A 16,689-nucleotide genomic window follows, 5' to 3' on the forward strand; every position below is an offset into this window, starting at 1 on the left:
CAGGTTATTTTGCAGCCCCTCCCCACCTTTGCTTACATCTAACTACCACAATTAGGGAACAGTACATATCAGTTCTCTGGGCACGTTTGATCTAATACACCTCAAACTGTCCTTCTATTACATTGACCCGGAGTGTCATATACACTCACCATAGGGTTAATATATATGTGTGTCATTTGTTGTATTTTAACACCCATTATTTTAATTAGCTTAGCATTAAAGATTATTTTTATTATTATCACAATACTTTATAGGGGGCATTGAGTGCTTTCAGTGGGTTCTTGCATCTTTGCTGTTCACCTACTACGTCACCCACCAGCACCTTACCCCTAAACATTTACTCAATATTCAGCTGAAGCGAGGTACACCATTACAGAAGTTTGTATGAGTGTGCATGTTTGAATCTTGTTTTTTCTTTTTTTTGGAGGCATGGTTAATGTTGAGTAAATGTGTTGTGTGTGTGTAAACTGCTAAATGTGTTCCTTGTATACAGTTTACAGATGCAACCTTTTTTGGAGTCTGCGTGGGGATCAGACGGGACAGCTGTAGAGTGGTCAAAGGCGCCAGTGGAGAGACCTGTGAAAGTTTGTGAAATACTGGTGTTAGGGTTGGGCGCAGACGGAGAGGTAAAGGTGAGTAAGAGGGGGGTAGGTAGTCACAGGTATTATGTTCTGGTAATAAGTGATAGGGGTTTCTTTTGTAAATACTCTGAAAAGATGTGTGGAGTAGTGTTGTTGGGAGGAAGGTGTGCATGTAGGAGGAGTGTGGGCGGAGGGAAGGAGGAAGTGAAAGTATAGTAGTGTTGAAGGTTGAGGGTGTGGTTGAGGTGAGGGTGGAGGGGGGTGAGGTGAGGGGGGGTGTGTGGAGGGGTTGGTGATTGTGTAGGTGATTGTTGAGGGTTAGGATGCGTTGTGTGTATAGGCATAGATTGATGTTATAAACTTACCGTGTAGGCGTACATAGTTGTGTGTGCTGCAGGTGTAGATGTGTAAAAAGTGTTGTGTAATAATGGTATAGATGTGTGAGTTGTGAAAGTTTGTCTTGGATTAATTGTGTGTGGTGGGGGTGAAAGTGTGTGTTGTTGTGAAACACGGTGTGGTTAAAGGTTGTAGTGGTGGGTAAAGGTTGTTGCAGTTATGCGTAGATGGATGTAATAGACTTACCGGATAAGCGTTGAATGTGTTGAGCAACAGGAAAAAGCAATAGTTGTGGTACCTGTGAAAGTGTATGAAATGGATTAATACAGTAGTGTGTGGTCTAAAGAGGTGTGTTTGAAAGAGGGTGTTGTGTCAAAGAGTAGTTGGTGTGCAAGAGTAGGTAGAGAGTGGCAAAAGTGCGCAACTGGAGTGGTAATGGAGAGTAAGATGGGGGGGAGGTAGTAATACGTTTTGTGTGTGTGTGATAAGTGATAGGGTTATATTTGTGAAATAGAATTAAAGGAGAAGGTGTAGGTGAGGGGATGAAGGAGGATGGTGGGCGTGTAGTAGGAGGGTGGATGATGAGGAAGGTGTAGGGGCGATAAAGAGGATGTGTTTTTTTTGTGTAGAGGGGTTTGAAAGTTGAGGATGGTGGAGTGTAGGAGGGGTGAGGGGAGGAGGGGAGGATGGAGGGGTGAGTGTAGGGTGAAGGTATGACGGGAGTGTGGAGGTGGTGGAGTGAAGGGGGAGGGTAATGTGGATGTGGTGGGGAGGGGAGTGGAGGGGGGAGGGAGTGTGGGGAAGGGGGTGAGGGTAGGGTGTATGTGGTGTGGAGGGTGATTGGAGGTGGAGGAGAGTGGAGGAAGGGAGAGGGTAGATATGTAGGGGGGCATGGGAGGTGGTGGTTGAGGGGAGGGGTAGTTGATGGTGTATTGTAAGGTTGAGGGGGTAGGGTATGGTTGAGTGGAGGGGTAATGGTTTAGTGAGTGTGTGTATATAATTGTATAGATGTAGGAGATTATGCGTAGATGGATGTAACAGACTTACCGGTTATCAGTAGAATGTTCTGTGTGTGACACGTGGTACGTGTTGATGGAAAAATAGCGGTTGTTGTGCGACCTGTGAAAGTTTTTAAAATGTATTACTTGTGGTTGTGGGAAAGAGGGTTTGGGGGGGGGGAGAGGGTGGGAAGAGTGGGGTAAGGGAGGGTTAAAAAGAGGAGGGAGGTTTGTGGGGAAAAAGAGGAGTGGAGGAGGGGTGAGTGGAGGAGGGGTGAGTGGAGGAGGGGTGAGTGGAGGAGGGGTGAGTGGAGGAGGGGTGAGTGGAGGAGGGGTGAGTGGAGGAGGGGTGAGTGGAGGAGGGGTGAGTGGTGGAGGGGGTGGGGAGTGTGGAAGGGGAGGGGAGTGTGGAAGGGGGAGGGGAGTGTGGAGGTGTTGTGGAGGGGGAGGGTAGTGGAGGGGGTAGTGTAGTGGAGTGGGGAGCTGAGTGGAGGGGTGAGGGGAGTAGTGGGTGGAGGGGAGTGTGGTGAAGGGATAGGTGACTGGTGTAGGGGTTCATGGGAGGTGTTGGGGTATGGGAGGGTGGAGTGGAGTGGTGATTGTATGGTTTAGGGGGTAGGGTATGGTTGAGTGGAGAGTTGATGGTGTAGTGAGTATGTAGGTGATTGTGTAGGGGTAGGAGTTGTTGTGTGTAGATGTATGTAACACACGTACCGGTTATCAGTTGAATCTGGCGTGTGTGAGACGCAGTAGGTGTTGATGGCTATATTGCGGTTGTTGTGCCACCTGTGAAAGTGTCGGAAATAGATTATTAGTGGTTTGGGGAAAGAGTGAGGGGGTAGGGAATGGTTGAGTGGAGGGTTGATGTGTAATGAGTGTGTTGGATGATTGTGTAGGGGTATGAGTTATTGTGTGTAGATGTATGTAACTCACTTACCGGTGACAAAGTGAGAATATGATGCAAGGAAGGGGGAGGTCTGACGTAAACAGCACTGGGATCTGAGCAGCCATTTTAAATCAGCATCCATCTTAGGTCCTCATACAGCAGCGGCAGCTCTTATTCGAGCAAATGCCGCTGGCTGAATGAGGCTGGGAAGCGGGTAGCCGCGGCGCGTGGCGGCGCACTGTGACGTCACGGTCACAAGCGCGCCCGGCTTCCCCGTCTTCCCCGGCTTCCCCAGGCTTCCCCGACACCCCTGGAGTTCAAATCTAGGTAAGCGGGGGTGCGGGGAAGCAGAGGGGCAGAGTAGAAGCCGGGTTCGGGGTGTCTTTGGGGGGGTAATTGCGCGCGATGTGGAGGGGGGGTGCGTGGGGGAAACGCGGCGGCGCGCGTTTCTGACTGGCGGCAGCTGGGGTAGATCCCGGCATGCCGCCGGCATTTACTCGAATAAAAGATGTCGCTACTGTATTGTCATCCATTTTTCCTATTGTCTGTATGAAAGTTGGAATGGAAGTTTAGTTTAAAGACACCCATTTTTTTCTTTTTTCTGCTCCTAAAGTTTTAAGTGATAATAAGTCTTTCAGCTAAACCACAAGACCTTGAAGATGGGAGAAAAGCGCCAATGTTATGAAAATAAAATATAGATAACAAGCACGTCTTGCATTCCGAGGGAGGTTCCCATGAAATCTCGTATATAGAGAAAAGGTCACCGGCCTGTATAAGGAATATTAGCTGAGTCGGTTAATTTTTAATATGAATCTCATAGTTATGCTATTCACTCAATGTGTCCATATTCATATTTTGTTTATCTTATATGCTTACGTAATGACGCACACGCCACTCCGTTTAGGGGGCGTGGGCTTAGTATTTTGGGTATAAATAGGGCCTGTATGCCAGTATGTCATTGGGGGAGTTTTATTTTGAAACTTCCTTCTATGTGTGCACACGTACACTGAAATAAACATATTTATTCTGCAAATAATCCTCAGATGTCTCTTATTTATTCACACCTTTCACAGATGGCGCTCCGAATAGGAACCCAAATATACCGGAAGCTGAGCACCTGAAAAAAACACTCCTTGGTCACTCAAACCTGAGCGCTCATAAGAATCAAGGTAAAAGGCACCTTTTGAGGAAAGCCTGAGTTTAAAAAGTTATTTTGAGTGATGTGTAGAGAGATGTGTTTTGGAGGATGTTTCAATCTGGGTTGACGGGTGTCACGGTAGCTAATGACAAGATATAATGAACACCAAATATCTGGGTTGAACTGAACTAGGCTTAGATATAATAAAATATAATTTATTCCTTAAATAAGGTGAACACAGCAATATAGTACAATTAACAGGCAAGAAGATAACACTTACTTAGGGTTGGGGGATGGAGAAGTATCCACTAGCAATTCTCCAGCAGTCCAGTGACATTCAAGATGGTATCAGAAGCACAACTCCAGCAATCCAGTGACATTCAAGATGGTATCAGAAGCACAACTCCAGCAATCCAGCACAACTAAAAACTGTAGGGTTGACACAGTTTATATACCTGTGCAACCTTATTCTTAACATTGAACACAGCCTATTGGTGAACAATTATCTGTATCCACTCGCTAATGTGGAGACACAGACTAACAGACAAACCCATGCCCTCAGGTAACAATTAGACTGGCAGAGTTTGTTGATTGACTAATACTTAATCCCTAGACATTGGGTAAGAATCAAGGCAGTTACTTTTTGATCACTGTGCTTAGGCTACTCAGCCGTCTGCCCTTCATGACTTATTAGCCTAGCAAATGGCGTCTGCATTTTCAGAACAGATCCAAAATAAAATACATATACACTTTAATATCTACACATATTAATAAGTTCCATTCTGGTGGGCTCAGTGGGTCGACCTTTGACAGTTTTTAATGCCTACAGTGACTCCACATATTGGCCAAATATGAACTCTCTGCGACCTCCAGAACTGGAGATAGAGAAATGCACTTTAAAACATTAAAATACATGCTTATAATGAAACATGGGAACAGGGGAACATACATTTTCAAGGTACAACAAGGTGCAAACCTCATCCCTGGACCGCAGTCCAGTTAACCCCTTGTCTCTCTGGTAAGGTCAGGGGATGGCCATATGGGGTGCAACCCCTTTAATACCGGGCCACCCCCTTTCTCCCTCTACAGCGGGGTTACCTCGCAGTTTCAAATAAGTTTATTTGTCTGTTCCTTTATCCATTTTAAAGTGTTATAGTTGTTAAGTTTTATTGGGACTAAGGTGAGAGTCCCGTTCAAAGTTTTGGTGTTTTGGTGATGAAGGTGAGTGTTTGTATGCTTAAGGGATTGTTTTCAGACCGTCCTGGGTTGTGATAAGTATTTTTTGTTGTCTGTGCAGGAAGGGTCCCTGATTGTACATTTGCTCAGTCTTTTCATTAACATACCAAGTGAGTTTATTCATGGATATCTGTTTAGAAGTTCTTATTTGTATCCATGTTATAAAAGTATAAGGTTTATCAGGACTGGGTTGGACCCGCTGAAGTAATTCAAGTGTTTTCTTTGGTATAGTTATGGTGAAAAAATATGATTGGGGAACAGTCTCGTGACAGGTCCTTATTTGCAAATTTACACTATTTAGAACAATAATATGCCAAAAGAGTTTTACGAAATCAGCTTGCGCTGATTATTATATCAGGAGTATTGTACAGGTCAATTAAATGTGATTACTGTAGCAGGAGAATAATGGGAAACCAAAGTTCTCAAAATTTGCCGTTAGAGGTTGTGTGTCTGCAGACAAAGATAATAAAGAATGGATACAGAGAACAAGAAGAGACAATATAAATATGTTTTGTTGGCCAATGAAAAAACACATGCAAGTTCAAGTGAAAAAACACATGCAGTAAAAAACATGCCACCCCTAGGTAAAAACGTTTGTGTGCAATAAATTACTATGTAAAGAAGCGTCAACCTATGGACAGACGCAGTTTTTTTATTCGTAAGAATGCGAACGCAAGGGCTCATAGTGGAACCTTCTAACTTTCAGTAATCCCTGTGTGTCTGTGGCAGTATAAATCATTGGATTTTATGAGGTTTTTGTGGCTAAAGTCAAGCATGGCAGGTCCGGCTGACTGAAGTGGCCGAAATCAGGTGTGCACGTATCAGCTTTTCCTTCCATTTCCCCACAAGCAATAAGTGGTTATAAATCATTTCCTGATATAAACTCAAGTTTCGGTGCCGGCAAGTTAAATTGTTGCGCCCTTAATGGAGAGTTGCCAGATGGATTTGATACCCTAATTAATTTTTCCTGAATGATTACCTGTGTGAAAGATTAACCATGCTAAGTATCACGTGTATATACAAATCACCATCCAAGAATTTGCAAGTACTTACAAAAACATGAATATTATTTGCTCACAATGAAGTCTACATTTTTTAAAAGGTTTTAAAAAGGTGTACATCAAGTATAGAAGGATTAAAGAATGCGGGAAAGAGAGGGCATATATTCAGCTCTGTCACTGGTGAAAGTTTAAAAGGTTTATTCGTTTTGGCCATGCGGATAAGTTTTTTAAAACCAGGAGATACAGTATTCTTTTTTCTTTCTGCTCAAATGTCTGCAAGAAAGAGAATCAGAATAGCAGCAGCACAGATCGTGCCCCCACCTTTTTCTCCAGCTCGAGGAATGTGCAAAGATAAAAAAAAGTTAACTCAAAAGCTCTGGAGCATCAAAGTAGTTTTAAATTCAGGTTATTTATGAGAATAGAGAAAGAGAAGGGAACTTTTATTAATTTAGTTGCAGGATGAAATTGTTTGGTAATAGGTGAGAAATGTTTTTCTTTTATTTGGTCGTTATTTTTGTAATGTTGTTTGGCTGTGTATGAGAGAAGTTTTTGTATTGTGGTGTTCTGTATTTTTGTGTAATCAGTAAAAACACATTTCAATTTTATTTCTATAGGATTAGGATATGTTTGGGAATATTTTGTGTTTAAATATGCGGGTAAAAGCTCATAAGCATTGTTTGAATTATATATTGTATTGTATGTCTTGAAGGTAGAAAAAACAGGATATTCAGCGCTCGTGCTGTATGATGGTGTGGATGATCCCTTTGCAGCATGTACATAAAGCGTCTCCCCAGAAACTCTCAAATCTAGGTGAACTCCCCTTAAAAAGGGGGAGGGCACCCTGAAATACAAGATAATAAAAAATGCACAAATGCGCACCAGGGATTAGTGGAAGGTAATTTATTAAAAATACACACAAACTCTGAGGGGATCCAACCCCACCTCAGAACAGCTGTGCAGCTGGACGGCTAAGTACTACCCAGGAGAACACCTGATGGTGACTAAACCCTAAGCTGCACAGTATACAAATACAGTAAAATTTATATAAAAACACATGAAAGAAAAAAACAAACATGAAAACAACCTATCAACAGATTTGTATAGAAACCGCCATAAGGTTGGGCACTGGCAAGGGGAAACGGGCACTCACACGGAGACAGTCAGCAGACTCGCGGTGGCTGCACAGGATCCGGATCTCAGCACCGCGGAGATGGAAAAAAACGCTGCTGTCTCCTGCAGGCTCCGTCTCAGCTTACCAGCATACACGCCCAGGATGACCTGTCGTGACCTCTACGCGTTTCGTACCAAGTACTTCGTCAGGAGGTCGTATGTCTTTATGTATATAACGCCATTAGTGTGCATAGCGCTTCACAGGAGTGATGCACGCCGTAATCAAAAAGGTATCAAATGGTAAAGGTAATAGGTCATGGAATAAGTGATCCAGACATAAAAGTAACATTAAGGAAGAGAAGTCCCTGCACTGAGGTACTTACAATCTAATTGGTAGGTAGGGAGAGCATACAGAGACAGTAGGATTTGATTAGAAGCCAAGAGAGGAATTTTAGGAGGGGAAACGCAGAATCAGAGTTTAAAGAGTACAGTGATTCTGGCAGCAGCATTTAGGATAGAATGTAGGGAAGACAGGTGAGAGGGCAGGAAGGCCGGACAGCAGGAGGTTACAGTAATCAAGATGGGAGAGAATGAGGGCCTGAATCAGAGTTTTTAACAGTTGAGCAACAGAGGAACAGGTGTATCTTTGTGATATTGTGGAGGAAAAAGCAACAGGTTATAGAAATGTTTTGAATGAGAGAGGAGAATATGAGAGAGGAGTTAAGTGTGACCTCTAAGCAGCGTGCTTGGGCTACTGGATGAAAGACTGTTCTTCAAGAGTAATGTGGAAGGAGATAATAGGGTCAGGTTTGGGAGGAAGTATGAGGAACTCTGTTTTTGCCATGTTAAGTTTAAGGCGAAGGAGGGCCGTCCAGGATAATATAGCAGAGAGACATTCAGAAACTTAGGTTTGTACAGCAGGTGTAAGGTCAGGGGTTGAAAAGTAAATGTGTGTGTCATCAGCATAGAGGTGATATTTAAACCCAAGAGATGTTATTATGTCACCTAGAGAGAGTGTGTACAGAGAAAAGAGAAGAGTGTGGTCCACAGAGGCAAATGCTTCAGAGAGGTTGAGTAATATGAGCAGAGTGTAATGACCTCTGTCTTTGGCAGCATATAGGTCATCCGTTATTTTAGTGAGAATTGTCTCCGTGGAGGGAGCAGTGCAGAAGTCAGATTGTAGAGGGTTAAGGAGAGAATGGGTGTTGAGAAAATGGAGCAAGCAAGAGAATACAAGACAGTTCAGTAGTTAGAAAGACAGGTAGGGTCAAGCTTGCTATTTTTGAGTCATGGTATAACTGTTACATGTTTGAAGGAGAATGGAAATGTATCAGAGTAGAGGGAGAAGAGGAGATCAACAGTGATGATGACATTCTCTTCTGACAGTGGAAAAAGAGTCAAGGAAAGCAGGAAGCAAAGTAGGATAGGAGGAAAAAGAGGGAATGTTCTGATGTATGGATTTCACCTTTTCCTTAAAATAGTCAGCAAAGTCCTGAGGTGAGATGAAGGAAGAGTTAGTGTGGGTTAGACTTGTGAGTGTTGATTAATGGAGAGAAGTAGGTTTGTTTAGCTTGAGAAAGGGCAGAATTGAAACAAGATAGCATACATTTGAAGTGAAGGAAGTCTGTGAAAGTATGAGAGTTCAAACAGAAGGCATTAAAAGGAACGAGTGGAGGGAGATAGCATGAGTGTGTGGGAGATATAACCTCCTCTATATAAAAGTCCCGTTATTTAATTTTTGAGAAGCCATAAAAAATGTAGTTCTTAGGGCTCTGGATAAAGCTCCATTTATCTAAACTTTAAGCAAAAGTCCCAATCCAATAATTATTATTTTGTTTATGAAGAAGCCGTTATCTTATCTGTTCAGGGTCAATTGGCGAAACGCCTAGAAACAAGATGGCTTTTTGCCCGGGAACAAGCTGTGAAAATTTTTTTTTTCTTTAGTCAAATACGGAGTGTCTTTAAAAGTATAAGGCTGACCATGTGTTCGGCACTGTGCAAAGAGATTATGTAAAGCAAGAAATTAGTGTGAAGTCTTATACAAAATCATTTGTCTATTAACTGAATATGTGATGTATTTTATAACTTTTAGACCAATATAAGAGAAATGCTGCACACCTCAAAAAGAAAAATAATGATACAGTTACCGGTGCTCCAGTGTTTGCACGAAAGCCTGCAATCAGTCCTGAACAGATGAACAAAGAACATAGGGCACAACGGGTTTAGCAAATCAAACTCATTTATTGAGCCAACACGACGTTTCGACCATAATGGTCTTGATCAAGTGACAATGGCATAAGTACATTCCCTTGTAACAACATATAAATAGTGCCCCAAACCCCCACAATGCAACCTGTTCAATTAGTGCTGATGGAATTCATGTGCTGATTCAGTCCTTCTAGCCAATGTCCAGTCTGTATCTCTTGTTAGATAACCCCAACAGCTGTTTGCAATCCTCTGTATGTCATGGAGTTTACATTCTCATCATTTCTGTGTATCCTGGCATCCATCTTGCTGACGTTATCAATCCGGGTCCTTAGCAGTTGGAACGCATGCGTTTCAAGTTCGTGCATGGGCGGTAGTTGTCCGTTCGGTCCTCTTCATCCTTCTATAATTTTGGAACGCAAAAAGCGCAGACTACTTGTGAGTCATTGTGCACGCGAGAGCTAGTCTCCCTGCGGTCCTGCAGGCATAAGGGGGGTTAGTTGATCTTCCGTTTTCATCCTGCTGACATCATCAATCCGGGTCCTTAACAGTTGGAACACATCCGGATGTCTCATCTGGTGCGTTGCAAGTTCGCGGATGCGCTGTAGTTGTCTGATCGATCCTCTTCCCCTTCTGTGATTTTGGGACGCAAAAAGCGCAGACCAGTTGTAAGTCATTGCGCACACGTAAGCCAGTCTCCCTGCGGTCCTGCAGGCATAAGGGGGGTAATTGATCTTCCGTTTTCATCCATTCACATCCATCTTTATCTGTCATGCAGTGGGGGAGGATATCTTCATCATCAGAAGTCCACGATGTGAAAAGAAGGAAAAAAAAGGGGGGGGGGTGGTTCTGAATCAGCATAACACTTTTTGAACAAGATGTATGATATACAATCTTACTGTGAAAAGTGATTAACAATAAATAAGCTAAAATAGGTTGGTCTTTGTCAAGTCTTTGTGGGTTATGTTTTTGAAAAGACTTGACAAAGACCAACCTTTTTAGCTTATTTATTGTTAATCACTTTTCACAGTAAGATTGTATATCATACATCTTGTTCAAAAAGTGTTATGCTGATTCAGAACCACCCCCCCCCCTTTTTTTTCCCTTCTTTTCACATCGTGGACTTCTGATGACGAAGATATCTTCCCCCACTGCATGACAGATAAAGATGGATGTGAATGGATGAAAACGGAAGATCAATTACCCCCCTTATGCCTGCAGGACCGCAGGGAGACTGGCTTACGTGTGCGCAATGACTTACAACTGGTCTGCGCTTTTTGCGTCCCAAAATCACAGAAGGGGAAGAGGATCGATCGGACAACTACTGCACATGCGCGAACTTGCAACGCACCAGATGAGACATCCGGATGTGTTCCAACTGTTAAGGGCCCGGACTGATGATGTCAGCAGGATGAAAACGGAAGATCAACTAACCCCCCTTATGCCTGCAGGACTGCAGGGAGACTGGCTCACGCGTGCGCAATGACTCACAAGTAGTCTGCGCTTTTTGCGTTCCAAAATTATAGAAGGATGAAGAGGATCGAGCGGATAACTACCGCACATGCACGAACTTGAAACGCAAGCGTTCCAACTGCTAAGGACCCGGATTGATGACGTCAGCAAGATGGGTGCCAGGATACACAGAAATTATGAGAATGTAAACTCCATGACATACAGAGGATTGCAAACAGCCGTTGGGGTTATCTAACAAGAGATACAGACTGGACATTGGCTAGAAGGACTGAATCAGCACATGAATTCCATCAGCACTAATTGAACAGGTTGCATTGTGGGGGTTTGGGGCACTATTTATATGTTGTTACAAGGGAATGTACTTATGCCATTGTCACTTGATAAAGACCATTATGGTCGAAACGTCGTGTTGGCTCAATAAATGAGTTTGATTTTATAACTTTTAACCATTTATTTTTCCAAAGGTGTCCATAAGCAGAAGTTATTGTCAAAATTGCTGTGTAATCTAGAATGGTTTGCCAGGAACTGGTGAATTGGGAGTCGCCACTCGGGATTTGTGGGTGTGTCTTGTGCATAGGGTTAAATACAGGGGATACATAGTTGCAAAAGCAGTTACATAAGTGAACAGGGTGTACATTATATACAAGGCATTTCAAATTTTTAGCAGAAAAGTTACAGTGGAATGTTTGGGTAAAAGCCAGATAGGGATTGGCTAGGGAAATTTGTATTGGTAAAATAATTGCTTAATTGGGAGTGAATATTTTTTCCATGACTGTGAATAGTATTGGGAGAAGAGAGATTGGCCTGTAGTTTGAGACAGTGTTTTTTGTCCCCACTTTTGAAGATTGGGACAACTCTGGCAGTTTTCCAGGTCTGAGGGATATGGCCTGCAGACAGGATAGAATTAACTATGGAAGCAATTAGTTTGGCAATGGCTGGGGCATCAAGTCTTAGGAACTTAGATTGTAGCAAAGCCAGGTTCACATTGGCTACTTAGTTTTAATTTGAGGAACATTAATAGGGAATACCTCTGTCTATATGCGGATGCTAAGACAGGAGTAAACACATTGATACAAGAATGTATTCCTAGGTATAAATTATCTCCCTATGAGACACTTATGGGATGACTTATGACTATCAGCAGTCCAAAGGAACGAATTAAGGACCATGTTATTGGTAATAAAACAATTAATAAGTCTTGTATGCAACTAATACATTTTTTGAGTCTCTCTAGGCAAAGTTGAAAGTGCACCTACTCGAGACGGGGTTAATAGTGAAATATGTCCTACGTAAGCATGATCTTCATCCCAGATAAAAAGGCCTATACTAACCACCAATACAGCAATTAAAGTTGCAGAGTTCTTTTCCTGGACCCAAAGCACCTAAAGCTCATTCCAGCTCCACCAAAGTCACCTAAAGCACAGCCGCATCAAGTTAGCGTTTTCAAGGGTAAAGAAACACCCTGACAGTTAACCCCCGAGGAAAATAAGACACCAGGCTAAGGCTCGGTCTTAATCCGAACATTTATTTTCACTTTTCTTCTTTCAAAGACTCAATATTTTTATTTTTAGAGTGTGTTTAAGTTACAAATTTAAGATGTATGTACAATTGGGCCTTAATGGGAGGATTGGTTTCCTGGAAGCGTGGCTTGTGAATGATCTTGTATGTGTTTTGGCAGTACTCATCACTCTCTAAGTATGTGTCATGTGCAGCAAAACTTTGATCCAGAAGTGTGTTGCACGTCCACCGAAAGGATGGGGTCACCCAGGGGCGTGTGTCAGCCACAAGGAAAGGATCATAAGTCAGCCATTTTGACAATCACAGACATTGTCTGTGCTGATATTCTGAGTGAATGATGTATATAATGTGTGCAGGGGTGATGATCATGCATTCGCTTCCACAGATACCAACCCCCTTCAATTCTCAGTTATAGAATGTTGTAATGATTCTGAAAATATATGACGATAGAGATAGAGGCCATTTTCTTTATCTAGCAACTGCATACCCAAAGAAAAGTTGCTTGCATAAAATAAGGTTTTTAGTATTGTGTGTATAATTTCTGTATTTTCCCATTTTGTAAGTCAGCCTCTTTAAAGGGTGTATCACACACTAGGAACAAGAATCAATTTATGGGTCAAGTGTCTCCACCAACCAATGAAACCTGTGTAAGAATGTATGTTCAGTCAGATAACAATTTACAGGAAGGATGGAGGCCTTAATTTTGCAGTTTTTAATTTCATCATTAAACCAAGAACAGGTTCAGACTAGGCTTATGGCCTTATAAAACAGAATTGCTTTAGACTATGTTTTTGCTTCAAAAGGAGGGGTATGTGTCCTAATTAAGGAACAATGTTGTGTTTTAATTCAAGATCAAAGTAGCAATGTGCAGCATGAACTAGATGAAATACAAGAGATTCAAAAAAGGCTTACAAAGGGAAGTGACAGAATATCACCCATTGGGGTTAGGTAAATGGCTTGGATCACTTGGAGCAAAAAACTTATGAATGCTTTGGTGTGTGTGGGGGTGTTACTTGTTGTCATGTATGTGTGTGTCACGTGTTGCAGAGGTATGATCCACAAATGTGCTACCCCCTCCTCCAATCTGATGCCACTCTTTGCAGATGCCAGAAACAGCAGTCCCTTGAAGAAAGAAGATGCCGATCACAGTTATTCAACTCCAAAAGACATGTTGGGGCCACACCGCCTTACGAGACTGACAGAGAAGGGCACGCGCCCTTGTCCTCTGAGTTATACCAATAAACACTATCAGATGATGGAGCACCCCAGTATACAATACGAGTCTGTCTGTGTCCCTGGACTAACATCATAACCTTAATTCTCAAAAGCGATGTTTTTAGAATAAAAAAGGAGGGAACTGACAAAGTGAGAATATGATGCAAGGAGGGGGGAGGTCTGACGTAAACAGCACTGGGATCTGAGCAGCCATTTTAAGTCAGCATCCATCTTAAGTGCCTCATATTGTCATCCATTTTGCCTATTGTCTGTATGAAAGTTGGAATTTAAGTTTAGTTTAAAGACACCCATTTTTTTCTTTTTTCTGATCCTTAAGTTTTTTAAGTGATAATAAGCCTTTCAGCTAAACCACAAGACCTTGAAGATGGGAAAAAAGCGCCAATGTTATGAAAATAAAATATAGATAACAAGCACGTCTCGCATTCCGAGGGAGGTTCCCATGAAATCTCGTATATAGAGAAAAGGTCACCGGCCTGTATAAGGAATTATAGCTGAGTCAGTTCATTTTTAATATGAATCTCATAGTTATGCTATTAACTCAATGTGTCCATATTCATATTTTGTTTATCTTATATGCTTACGTAATGACGCACATGCCACTCCGTTTAGGGGGCGTGGGCTTAGTATTTTGGGTATAAATAGGGACTGTAGGCCAGTATGTCGTTGGGGGAGTTTTATTTTGAAACTTCCTTCTATGTGTGCACACGTACACTGAAATAAACTTATTTGTTATTCTGCAAATAATCCTCAGATCTCTCTTATTTATTCACGCTTTTCACACCAGTTATCAGTTTAATGTGGCGTGTGTGACACGCGGTAAGTGATGATGGCTAAATAGCGGTTGTTGTGCCACCTGTGAAGTGTTGAATAGATTATTTTTTGTTGTGGGTTGGAGAGGGTGGGAAGTGGTGGATGTTCAGAGTGGGGTAAGGGAGGGTTAAAAAGAGGAGGGAGGGTTGTGGGAAAAAGAGGAGTGGAGGAGGGGAGAGTGGAGGTGGTGGTGAGGGGGAGGAGAGTGGAGGGTGGAGGGGAGTGTGGGTAAGAGGGGAGGGGAGGGTGGAGGTGGTGTGAAGGGGAAGGGTAGGGGAGCGGAGGTTGTGCCACCTGTCAAAGTGTCTTAAATAGATTATTTGTTTTTGGGGGAAAGAGTGTTGTTGGGTTGAAAAGTGTGGGAATTGGGGGATGTTCAGAGTGGGGTAAGGGAGAGTTAAGAAGAGGATGGAGAGTTGTGTGAAAAAGAGGAGTGGAGGAGGTGTTAGTGGAGGAGGGGAGGGTGGAGGTGGTGGTGAGGGGGAGGAGAGTGGAGGATGGATGGGAGTGTGGGGGAGGGGAGGGTGTAGGTGGTGTGGAGGGGGAGGGGAGGGTGTAGGTGGTGTGGAGGGGGAGGGTAGGGGAGCGGAGGGGGAGGTGAGTGGAGGGGTGAGGTGAGTGGAGTGGAGGGTGGAGGTGAGTGTAGGGGAGGGGTGAGGAGAGAGTGGGTAAGTAAGGGAAAGAGTGAGGGGGTAGGGTATGGTTGAGTGGAGGGGTGATATGGTAGTGAGTGTGTAGGTTATTGTGTAGGGGTATGAGTTATTGTGTTTAGATGTATGTAAGACACTTACCTGTTAGAAATTGAATGTGGCGTGTGTGACATGTGTTAGGTGTTGATGGCTAAATAGCGGTTGTTGTGCCAACTGTGAAAGTGTCTTAAATAGATTATTTGTGGTTGGGGGAAAGAGTGTTGTTGGGTGGAGAGGGTGGGAAGTGGGGGGTGGTCAGAGTGTGATAAGGGAGGGTTAAAAAGAGGAGGGAGTGTTGTGTGAAAAATTGGAGGGGAGATGGGGTGAGTGGAGGAGGGGAGGGTGGAGGTGGTGGTGAGAGTGAGGAGAGTGGAGGATGGAGGGGCGTGTGGGGAAGGGGGAGGGGAGGGTGGAGGTGGTGTGGAGGGGGAGGGTTGGGGAGCAGAGGGGGGAGGTGAGTGGAGGGCTGAGGGTAGTGGAGGGGGGGTGAGTGCAGGGGATGGGTGAGGGGAGTATGTGTAAATGAGAGGTGAGTGGTGTAGGGGGTCATGGGAGGTGGTGGGGTAGGGGAGGGGGGAGTGGATGGGGTATTGCAGGGTAGAGGGGTTAGGATATGGTTGAGTGGATTTGTGATGATGTAGTGTGTGGGAAGGTGATTGTGTAGGGGTATGAGGTGTTGTGTATTTACACATAGATGGATGTAAGACACTTACCGGTTATCAGTAGAATGTGGCATGACTGACACGTGGTACATGTCGATGTCTAAATAGGTATTGTTGTGGGACCTGTGAAAGTGTTGTAAATTGATTATTTCAAATCTAGTGTGGTACATTGATTATTTGTGGTTAGGAGAAAGAGGGTTGTGGGGTGGAGAGGGTGGGAAGGGTTGGTGGTAAGAGTGGTGTAAGTGAGGGTTAAAGAAGAGTGGGGGTGGATGAAAAAAGAGGAGGGGGGTGGTTGAAAAAAGATGAGGGGGTGGGTGAAAAAAAAGGAGGGGAGTGGATGAAAATAGATGAGGGGGGGGGGTGAAAAAAGATGAGGGGGGGGGGTGAAAAAAGATGGGGGGGGGGTGAAAAAAGAGGATGGGGGTGGGTAAAAAAATAGGAGGGTTGGTGGTTGAAAAAATAGGATGCGAAAATCCTCCCGAAGGGGGTATGAACGCCGCACAGCCGCAATAAATCAATGAAGGCTGATTTGTGGCAGTAGAAAAAGCTTTATTTGCACAACACGCAACATTTTGGGGCTGTATAACACCAATTTAGCGCCCTTGTACGTACTCTAGGCATGATATGCCACGTAGATTGTTTGCAGTTATTTTAACCCCTATGTTACACCCTATGTTTAACCCGTAGAGTTCCTATCAATGGAGATAGTTTACTGAACTAATACTGATTATACTAGCCACCTCTGAATGGGGTATTTAAATAGTTTTGAATGATGTATATGTGTGCTTTTAATTAGTATTTAGACTA

At 43.4% G+C, this 16,689-nt stretch overlaps 1 long non-coding RNA gene across 1 annotated transcript in view; it reads right to left on the reverse strand.

Annotated features, from left to right (window-relative positions):
* Positions 1-262: 262 nt before the first annotated feature.
* LOC142500977 (uncharacterized) overlaps positions 263-16,689 on the reverse strand; it is a 51,870-nt gene continuing 35,443 nt past the window's right edge. The window contains exons 3-7 of the long non-coding RNA XR_012803384.1: positions 4,220-4,368; positions 2,630-2,701; positions 1,965-2,036; positions 1,164-1,215; positions 263-576 (exon numbers count right to left, since the gene is read on the reverse strand). This is a non-coding gene — a long non-coding RNA (uncharacterized LOC142500977). The remainder of the gene's footprint in view (positions 577-1,163; positions 1,216-1,964; positions 2,037-2,629; positions 2,702-4,219; positions 4,369-16,689) is intronic.

Source organism: Ascaphus truei, chromosome 8, assembly GCF_040206685.1.
Source record: "Ascaphus truei isolate aAscTru1 chromosome 8, aAscTru1.hap1, whole genome shotgun sequence".
Taxonomy (NCBI): domain Eukaryota; kingdom Metazoa; phylum Chordata; class Amphibia; order Anura; family Ascaphidae; genus Ascaphus; species Ascaphus truei.